Source organism: Opisthorchis viverrini (assembly GCF_000715545.1).
Source record: "Opisthorchis viverrini unplaced genomic scaffold opera_v5_66, whole genome shotgun sequence".
NCBI lineage: Eukaryota > Metazoa > Platyhelminthes > Trematoda > Opisthorchiida > Opisthorchiidae > Opisthorchis > Opisthorchis viverrini.
The window spans coordinates 1,094,827-1,105,942 of NW_008751723.1; positions in this window are offsets into that span (position 1 = coordinate 1,094,827).

Below are 11,116 nucleotides of genomic sequence, written 5' to 3' on the forward strand. Positions count from 1 at the left end.
ATGAAAATCATGAATTCTCAATAACAGCTGAACTTTTGATACAGGGTTATATAAAGTCGTTTTTCTCTTCTTCATCTTGCTAGCACTCAGGAACGTTGGTCGTAGTAGTCAAACGTTTACGGCTCCCGAGGATTCTCCAACTTGGCCCGAAAATATGGAACACACAGACTTACTGGACACACTGTGCTGGGATTTTGTGCTTCGGTTTAGGTCAAAATCAAGAGACGCACCCTTTGCGGACCGGGCAACAATCATACGTATCCGTCACACTATAAGTTTTACCGTCGGTCACACTGATATGACGTATGCATCTTAAATTCCCGAATAAGCCACTGGGCGTGGCGGACACCTTTTTTGACTTGCTCCGGTGAATCAGAATGTTGCATCCGGTTTCAAGCCAACCACTGGCAGTCTGTAGTTGGATATTGGTTACATTACTAAACCGAACCATTCCGAATGGTGCGCCTATAGCCCACTTCCGGGTAACATACAACTACAGTGGCCGTAAGATAAGAAGCGAATCGCGGGCCCGTACGGCGCAGTATTTGCAGTTTGCAGGGAGCTGTGTTCGTAGTATACTAAACAAAAAGCCACTGTGTTGCATTGTACAAACGAGCTATTCAGTTAAACAGTTGTCAGCTGTTCGAAGAGAGTCTGTGGCGAAAAATACATGGATGTATGATACGTACATACATCCTTTCTAATATGATGATAGCACAACATGAAACTTGCTGCTGGCGTTTTGCCGCCATACGTTACCCTCAACCCGACAGTGCCTTCCAACCATAACCCTAAGTAAGCCAAATAGTTTCCGCATTGAAGCAAACCGATCACTATCCACGAAAGAAAAAATCATCGATGTCTGGTACCCATGCCTTCCGATGCCAGGGAAGTATAAGCTTGTACCTATAACTCGGATACTGGGTGTTTTAAAAACTTACCCAAATAGCTTTGTCGCATGCGGTTCGTTGACAGTTACTACGTCTGGGAACTGTTGAAACAACGCTATCTACTGTCATCCGGGGAGGCATATGTTGTAGAAGACAGCTTGCCAACAGTGTGCTCCCGTTTCCAACCCCAAGTGACAGCCAATCCCCATATTATTTCCCCTTGACCAGATGAACTGAAACCTTCTTGTTTTACTGAACCATTTTTATAACTCTTACGGACTTTGGTCGGACATTGTGATTTTGCGGTTGCTCGCCGTCGATATCTGTTTGGTTGTGACGATATCGATTTTGAGGCGTAGTGATCTGCGCTTTATCCTCAGGCTGGTAATTGTACCACCTTATTTTGGTAACCCTACAGTATCTGCAAAGGAGAATCCGTTGAGGTTTGTTGAATATGTATATTATTGTGTTTGCAACAGTACCGTGATTCCAGAATTCGGATTTCTTGGTCGTTTTCCTGGATTGGCACGCGTGACTCAAACTCAGAAAGCAGATAGCCGTTACATATGTGGCCATAGTGACCTTCCTCTGACTGCAGCACAGGCACCCGACCGGTCATTCGAGGTTTTGCCAGGACCGAAAGCATATCATCTGCCAAGATAAAACCTAAGTTTGCTGAACCTACTCAGCGGAACTAGTCGACAGTTTCGGTGGTAGTTGTATGTATCCTGAGCTGTAAGAATCTCGCCCAATTCATCGGCCACAAACTGCCTCACCTCGCATGACGGCGTTTCATGCTTCAGCATGGCCCTTCGGATGCCCAGCTCGTTTTCGGTTAGCCGTTGATTAACTGAAATCAGATCGTCTAAAAACGTACAGATCTTATGGTTGTGATCACTATAATAAGAAGTGGCTTAAAGGTGGTTCCTTTGTCTCCAAAAGCAAAACTACGCTGGACAGCCGACGCTTCGCGTACTGTTCTTTTAGAAAACACGTTCCGTTCGGTAGATTCTTCTGGTTCTCCGACTTCCTGTTTTTCTTTCAGGCCATCTGCTGCATCCGTAGTGCACCCAACAGTGTTAGTGCCCTGATTACTGGATAAACGCACGTATACCACACAGCCATGTATTCATTTAACGCTTTCTGAAACACCATAAAGGATGAAAATGATACAGCCTACAATTTCCCAACAGAAGTTCATGAATCCACTTCTAAAGCCACAGTACAGTAAGTTCAAAGTCGAATATGCGCCAAAAATGTAGAAGGGAGATAAATTAAAACAAATCGCAAAAAATTACGGCAACAAACTGCAACATTTCGGCACAATAAGTTTATTTTACTCGAAAACCTTTTGCAGAAAATAGCGTTATGCTTTAAAGCGGCGAACTTATGCCTGGTGAGTTTTTATCATTGATTTCTTCCTCCGGGTATCACAAAAATTCTTGTTGTGCCAGTTGATTCCACATGTTTTGAACTGTGTGGCAGGTCTGCCAGTGCAGAGTATCGTGTGTTTCCTGCAGATGATTATATTACCGCTAGCTGGAGTGAAATGGAAATCGAGTAGAAGCATTCTTCTCGGGGTTCATGCGATATTTGGTGGTGTCGAACACTGCACCAATATTTGTGTCTGCTTTCGGGCATTTTACATTGAAGACCAACAGGTTGTCGGCAACATTTGAACGTGGTACATTTGCATTGACCATCTTACTGAAGCCATGCGGCTTTATACATTGACCAGTGTTGTGCAATCGGAGTCCAAAGAGCCATGCTCAAGCGTTGGGTGGAAGGAAGATAAATGTGGCTGTATAGCGGGGACGGGTAACAATTTTTCTGCAGCCGGTGAAGGGGTACATTGAAAAGCAGCATCATGTCGTTTGCCTTGTATCTGTTCAAGGAAGTAGTTCTACTAGAAATAGTTCTGCACATGAATGCAAAGATAAACTACCAGCCGACAGTGTTTTAAAACACTGTAAGGTAGGACAGTCGCTTTGAGCATGTCCTCTAAAATACGGTCAGACTAATCAACGCGTCTGGAAGCGCTCTGTATGATGCACTTCAGGTCGTAATGACGCAACGACGGGTCAAACGGTTGAGAGGGCAACATTGCCTGAGTTTCTATGAATCATCCGCCTCCGGCAATAAATTTTTTATTTATCCGGGACTCTCCACCACGTAACCACCTCTTTAGGACTACTACTTTTACATTCGTGCTTATAAAATAGCACTTTTAAAGAGGCAACGCATCGTGTTTAACTTGGCCACGAATATGGATTGGCTTCTTCTGAAATGAATCATAAATATGCTTTCAAAATGTTTCTTTCAATATGGATGTTTGTGACGTTGCATAGAGTATTATAAAAACACACGATAACGTGAAAATTCGTTACGGTTTTCACGCTGATTTTATTTTACTTGGTCAAAAGTGATGATGCGAACTGTTTGCAACATTTCAGCAAACATTTAGCCACCTTTTGGATTACATCGCCGTCTTATGCCAACTTTCTAATGTCAACTGAGAAGACAAACACAGGACCAATGAGGTTTTGTTGTATTTTGGGGCTGACCCATTGCTTCATATATGCCGATCCAAAATGAGTCGGTGGTCATTTTTCAGAGCCGCCGGCCTGTAGATCCGTTTGAAGTTGAGTTCGATGGTTCTTAATTTTGCGAATCAAGTGGTCATACATACGCTCTCTTCGTGTTTCACTTTAGCTACACATTTGAGACTGGTCACAATTCGGTGCCTATATTATGTTTTTATTTCAGCTAATAACAACGAAGACATGATGATATCATTAAGCAAACCCAAGGTGCTGAAATGTACATAAACCAAGCATACTAGCCAATTAAAAGCTATCCATTGCATCCAATTCCACTGGGCTTTTTTGCATAAGAAGTCAGCTGTACGTTAATTTAACAGTGAGCCCTGTCATGCTGCGACTTGTTGGCTCAAAAAAGGGTTGAATTACCCACAATTATGACGCAAGCTTTGATATCCTGACCAAAAATTGTCAATAATTTTGTAGATGCCGTTTACGTTTTCCCAATTACTGTGTTTTGTGTGTGAATAAAGGTGTGAAAAGTTGCGTTATGTGTTCAAGGGGCATCCGTCGTCGCGAACTGTTGCTCCCATATCACCGGGCTGAAGGAATATGATATTTGAGTGGATTGGGGTGGTTTTCAAGGATTTACAAACTCATATCAAGCATACATCGCAAGTATGTTCTAAGGACCTATATTGTGGATTCTAGTTTAACCTATGTGTATCGGGTTGATACATTGGCCATCTCACTGTGCTACACCTTCCTGAACGAAATGAGGTAGGTGAATGGACCACTCAGGGGCGCTCGGCAGCCAGATTGAAGAGAACTTCACACAATACATGGCCCCCAACATATGTGACTAGATATCTTCTTCCTAATCAGCAGGCTACTACCTGTCTAAGTTCCGCGAGTGGGACCTCCGGGGATAACCATGGACCTGACTGGTAAGTTCATGGTTTTTTATATCGCCACAGAACAGTTTCTGTAACCTTTTGGATTCTTGTGGACGTCCGCACTAAACGGACCTCTACAAACATTGTTTCAGAGAAGCCACCTCTAGGATTGAATTTTCCAAAACTTATTGAGCAAGCCAAATTTATGCAGCAGCCATGTTTCGCTTGGGCGAAGCCTGAGAATTAACGGTCACAGAAGTTATCCGGAGAGGGCGCTGGTCACTTTGATGAGTCGTACCGCCACTTTTGCTCCCCTACCCTTTTCTCGTAGTCCCAAGCGTGATGTCCAGTGTACGAGAATCATTTGAGCATGCACCACTCCCAGCAGTGTTGAAACGTTCGCGCAAGAACGAACCATCCCTGAGTTGCGGAGTTCCTATAGACCACTTGCAATCGGGGTTTCAAGTGTTCGCGACCTGATCTCGCACAAACAAAAACTTATTTAGGTAGTCAGAAGGCGCTCATTTCTGCGCTCAAAATACTTATTGCGTTTAAGAGTTTCCAAATTTTTTAACAGTTATAATGCGCCTTGCACAGTAACATTTTTAACTGATTTGTCATGTTGTTTGATCGCTAAATGTGAGGCATTGGAGGCCTGTTTAGCGTCTAGGCGACCTCTCTACGTGTTATAATACAGAACGATCAGTTGTTTCCTCAAACAATTTGGGATTAACCATCTTGTTTACTTATGATTTTTAACTTTCAAGAACAAATTAAGATTTTTTCACGCTCATCGCGCCCTTTGCTCAACGTGGCCTTCAATCATCTAGGCTCTTCGAACTCAAAACTGAACGGCGATTACGTAGAGGTGTAAATGGGGCAGACGGTCCTTGGTAGAACGTAAGTTGGGCATATTGAACTAAGCAGTCAGGAAAAAGCTTTCCATGCAATGCGTTCTCAAGCTTCATCTCAGTGATTTCCAAAACTCGGTAGGAAACAGTCATCAAAATTAGACTGTGGTGTATTGTTGATAAATGTAAAGCCACGTCTCAACCCCACTCAGTATTAATAACCTAGACTAAAAGACAGCCTTTCTAGCACACATTACGAAGCTCCACTCTGAGTGGACTAGAAGTTGCTTGGCGTTTGCGCATTAGATACGGTGGATCAAGGGGGAATCCCTCCTGGCCACTTTCGGGCTTGTATCAACCACCTAGCTCGGTGTTACCTGGAATAGGCTTAACTTCGACTACCTGTTGCCTTGCCGTCAGCAGTCGAAAGTTGTTGCTTGCCGACTATGAGATGGTGAAAAATCTGTTCGGTGACCAAACATCAGGAAAAAATATGGTTGCACTGTCTTGCTCGAAGCAATCTTCAGCTAGAATTGTGTGTGAATTGTGTCGGTGATGGGAAACGAATTCAAGGGTGTCTTTGATCTCAACTCGGTGATGGGAAACGAATTCAAGGGTGTCATTTGTCCACCCAATTTTCAGGCGCTGCAAGTCACGAACACCGGACATCAAGTAGGAAACCTCTTGATCAACGCGACAGTGCCACCACAATTTCATATTCCGAAGGGAGACACGCTTAAACATGAGGTGCATATGGTGTTACTGAGCGCCACCGCTAAATACACAGGCCGCGCAGACTTTGAACAAGTCACGCCTTTTATAGCACAGCAACATGGTTTAATTGGCAGTCGAAGGACTGCTTCCAGTTTAACTCTCCAAGTCATGTCCATGGAGACCGGTCGAAAAGGAAACCACTATTCTACAGTTGAGTGACGTTGTCCCCGGAGGAGGGAGAATGCCTTGTGCTCGAAATATTGGAAAAATCTCCGTGGCATCGCACTCCTTGCGCGTCGCCGTCTGTCTACTCAGTTATCATTTGGTGTCAGAAAAATCCAGGTCGTTTTTTGAATTGCTGTGGATAATTTGCTGGGAAATTTTCTCAGATGCGCCGCTAATTTAAGCGTTCCCAGTTTCAAGTGTTCCTACTTGGACGTACCGTAGGATAGCCTTGTTACTTGCTTAATTGATTTCAGCAGTTCACTCTGAGAATTCGTCGGGAATAATGCACCCTCAAGCGGTCGCCTATGTGAACCAAAGAATACTGGCACCATCTAGCGCATGCTGGCAAATATAATCGTGACACTGGTAATTTGTTGAAATATTGGTAGCTCGGGTGAGTTTATTGGTTGTTGATCAGGTGGCTGTTGATCTGTTCGCCAATCAGTGCGCACTGATGATGTCTCCTCGTATGGTGACGAAACGTGTGCAAGCCAATTGCCAAACTCGGCGAACAGATCCAACAGCCACTGATCAACAACCAATAATCGTGACACTCTTCACGCCACTCCACAGTTTCCACCGCTGGTGCTGCCCGTACTTTCTGACGCGGCCCCTTGAACAAGTTACCAAAGGTCACAGGCGGACGGTCAGCAGAACGGCAGCACGGTCTTGATATGGTTAAATCTATGCGGAGCTTAGCTTTGTTTTCCATCTGTCACGACGAATAACAGGATATTGGCGGACATAGGAAGCTTCGAGCTATGACTACGACGCAGAAATTTCACAGGAATTCTTTGATAGCAGACAACGATTCAGTGTTCATAAGACTGCATGCGTGACATAAGCCGAAATGAATTACATCCAGAGAGAAGATGGAGCTATGGTAACAATACTTATCGCCACCATGTTCAAAAGGCAATTGCAGTTGTAATTCAAGAAAAATAACCAGTATTAAGTTGCTCCAGGCTATGGTTGGGACTCACCCTCGAGACAGATATATTTGCGGAAAGCCTTCAGGCTAACCGTAGTGAGTTTGCCGTCCTTGAGTAGCATAACAAGCAAACAGGTTGCAGGAAGTGCTTTCCTGCGCCTAATTAGCACAAATAGGATCGTGATTTCAGTGTGCGTGACAGACAAGCGTGTTCGTTTCGTTTTGTTGCATATGGTCCTTGTTAAGCTTTGGTCAATGATGACGATATCAACAATTTTCGAAAGGGTTCTTGGAGCTGGGGCTCAATGAATTTTAGTATCGCTTTACCAGTACCCGACCTCCTCAGACAAGTTGCTCAGGCGAGCTGGTACAAGGCGCGAATGCCTCCCGTTTTAGGGCTATTCTCTACATCCTGAACTTTTGAAACCCACTTGCGTTTCCCGTCATTTATGAGGGCCCAATTATTCGCTGTTTGAAGGATCTGCTCACCCCGTCAAAATCTTTGGCTACCGGTTCCGCTATCCTGGTATCTACTGGGGCCGTTGATCATGACAAAATCGGGCGTTCATTAGTTTGTAAGGACAGTCTAGGATCGAGGGTCTCAAAAGTGCAGGTTCTTTTCACTCTTTTCGGTTGTCGAGGGATAATTAATAATGCCCGAACCCGTTGCTTACCGCCATATTTTCAGACACATCATCAGATTACACTAAGTGATGTGGACGAAGGGCGAATAACTAGTTGTCCTAACAAAGAGAAATCTCACAGCCAATTTGTCACTTCAGACAATGGTCGCGTGATAGGGCATACCTGACAGCGATCTACCCAGGATAACCGAGCACATTGTCAACCGGTTGGTATGTCGCTAGCCCGCTTAGAAGAGTGAAGCATATATTTCCTGAGTGGTAAGAGTATAGGCTGATAAAAATCAGGCGTTTGAGACCAAACGCCTCTCGCCCAATCATAAGAATTTCGGCTTGAATTTTGCAGACCTTGTGATAGATAAGTACAGCTATGACCAACTTTTTCTCTGATTAAAGCTTTTCAGAATACGGTGCAATCTGATATACCAGTGTGCATAAGAGAGTAAGCCAAAGAACAAAAACGACAGTTTCAATCCTTTGCTGAGCTCTAAGGGGGTGACCGATTGCCACATAATGCAAAATACTCCAGAGCTGACCCAAATTTGGTGGCCTGCAAAAGACACTGCACGGGAGAGGAAGTACCGTGTGCATCAACTTCCCCTTGAAATTTTTAGCCGTCGTAGGTGTTCGTGTTGTCCGCCATGAAGTCAGTATTTGTACTTTCTCTTATCACAGCCACGCCATCAAATCTTGCTGGAATTTTCTCCCAGCTTCAGAGCCACCATCTAACAAAGTGGCGTTTACTACATTGCGATGCACTGACCTTAACCAACCAACAAACCGAAAGGGGCAGCGGTGGAAAATTACAAGGATATAGCCCAGTAAACCATTCCTTGTTTCGCGGGTAGGCAAAGCAAGCACGTAATGGACGAAGTAAGATGGAATGGATACGAAAGCTAAATGAAAATGACGCAAAAGAACGGTTTAGTGAATCAGACTGAGATACTGGATGCAACGTCGCCATTGGTTGCATGGCACTGCTATTTCAGAAATCATCCCAAATAATCGGCATCGGAAATCTCACAAACACGAAAGAGGCCAAGACCGATTGTTATATTTTTATTGCTCCTGTCCTGTGTTTCTAACCTCGTGGCGTCTTTACATTGAAACCTTAACCAGTGAGCACTCCACGGTTTAGCATCCAGCGGCTCTCTTAATTACCTCCCGTAGGTTATCTCAGCCCATGGGGAAACATTTGTGAAAACGGAGCACGTTCCTTCGTGCCTTTAGTTACCACATTTGATTTGGGGAAAGCAAAGTTGCTTCCGCAATCTACTGTTTATCTCTGTTAAGTTAAAATCTGTTATTGACCGTTGGGTACCCGAGGAGCATTTGTGGAGCAAACGCATCTCCGTAAATTACCGGTTACGCGTGAGGAACGCACATGCGAATCTGTGTGATTCCAGGATAAAACCCTGTTTGAATTAATGGAATCCTCGGCTGTTTGGTGAGACTACCTCCTTTTTGTTCGCTTCATGGCTTGTTTATCAACATCGAATGCGTGTGGGTTTAGAGGATTCCCGTAGTGTTCATTTACAGGTGTCGATTATGGGGAGGACAGCTATATCGAGAGGCATAAAATCAAGCAATATGTTGAATTTTACCCTAGAGTTTGGTTCTCACTTCACACATGAAACGTGTAACTTCTCGGATTCACGGATTGATACACGGGGCGAGGCTTTCACGCGAGCCTCGCATGTCGGATTTTCTGTTGTTAAGATGCTACCGGTCACTTTAAAGGCAAACGCGAAAATGAGGAGGTACCCTGAGAGATCATGGAATCTTAAAAAGAGGCATCTAAAGGCGCTTGAACTAAGCGTCAGATGCAGTGTGAACAAACGTACAAAGAAGGTTATTGTACGCACCAACTAACCGAAATATCAAGAATTGTTGCCCAATAATAAAGTGCGCACCGAGCTTGAAAATCTCTTCACCAGGTCCTCGGTGGGTGATGAGTCAGCGGTGGCAAACCTGTCATTTAAAGCTTGTTTAGACGGCATAAGTGAGTACTAGGTCTCCTACGTGGCAAAAAACCCCAGCAAACATCTTTGCAGCAGCCCCCTTGACATGTTATATTGGGGTCACGAATTGCTTTTATTCTGAGTAGAAAATTTTGTTGGGGCGATCTGACGGTGCCTGAAACCCCATGCGGGAATTGCGGGTGAAGGTGCGTTCATCCATAGAACGATGGATGCCTTATTAGGCAATTTTTCATGGTGAAATGAGAAAGACATGTTTGAACAGAGCAGCATCTTCCGTCCCATTCTCACCATGCACGACAAGGGCAATCGTTGAGTCTCTAAATCAGATACAGTTGTGCTTTTGGTCTTTTGGTGGAAGGTGGCTGGCCGGTGATTACTTTTTGCCGCGTCTACATCCATTTCAGTGGCGCCGGCTTTAACATTTGAGCGTTTTATGTCATCCGAAAAAAGTAGAAAAAGACTTGAAAGAGCATCCCGAGAGTATTCGGCGCAGTTGATCCCAGAACGCAGTCTTGATGAGCCCCAACGGAGACCAGTATCAAAGAAGAGTAGGTCGAGTCTACTGTCCATCGGGATGTTCTATCTTATAGGAACGCCGTAATCCATATTTTTAGGTTGGCGTAACGATTGCTTACTTTCAGTTGAAGGGAAAGCTTGCTTTCGGCGAGCGAATGTCGAAAATGCAGGGAGTACTGCCTCGCTAATTTGAGCAAAAATTTCATTCTGGAACTCTGGATGGACCTGGTCCGGCCCAACGCACTGAAAGGATCCGTGTTTTACAGAGGATGAAACTTCCCCTTCGTGAAGATTAGGTCGGTTACAGGATTGGATGCGATGAGGTAGTTGTAGCGGGATAGAGGCCCGTATAGGCTTCTGCGTAAGCTTCGGATACCACTACTTGGTCACTCACGGGTTTCCCATTTATGTCCCTCAGGAAGGATGTTGTTGGCATGATTCTTCGGCGATATCCCATGTGACTAAATAGTAAATTTTGATTTTTCGGTCAGGATTCAGTTTTGTGGCGTGTTTTCTCATGGCGATTGACCGGTTTCTGATTTAAAGCAGTGCCGGGTTCTACGAAATGAAAGCTAATCTTCTGCGTCTCCTGAAGTTAAATTTTCAAAGAGTACTTAGAACCTCATTTTCAGAAGTTGCTGATTGCTTTTGGATGGATTTTAGTTCATTCTCCTGCACAACGAATCCTTTGAAGAAGCGTGAACTTTTTTAATTTTATAGACAACGGCCCTGTGTCTCTTTCAGCGAAACTGGTCCCAGTTGAAGATGGTCAAATAATGTGTCCTCCTGAAATGTGTGCCTTATGGCTCATGAACCCTATGTTGACGGAATGAGTGACTGTAGTGGTTGACAAATCTATCTATGTCGGATGCCATATTTTTCGACCTCTCAAAAGCATTTGATAGGGTCCCACACGTCCCGCTGCTCCAC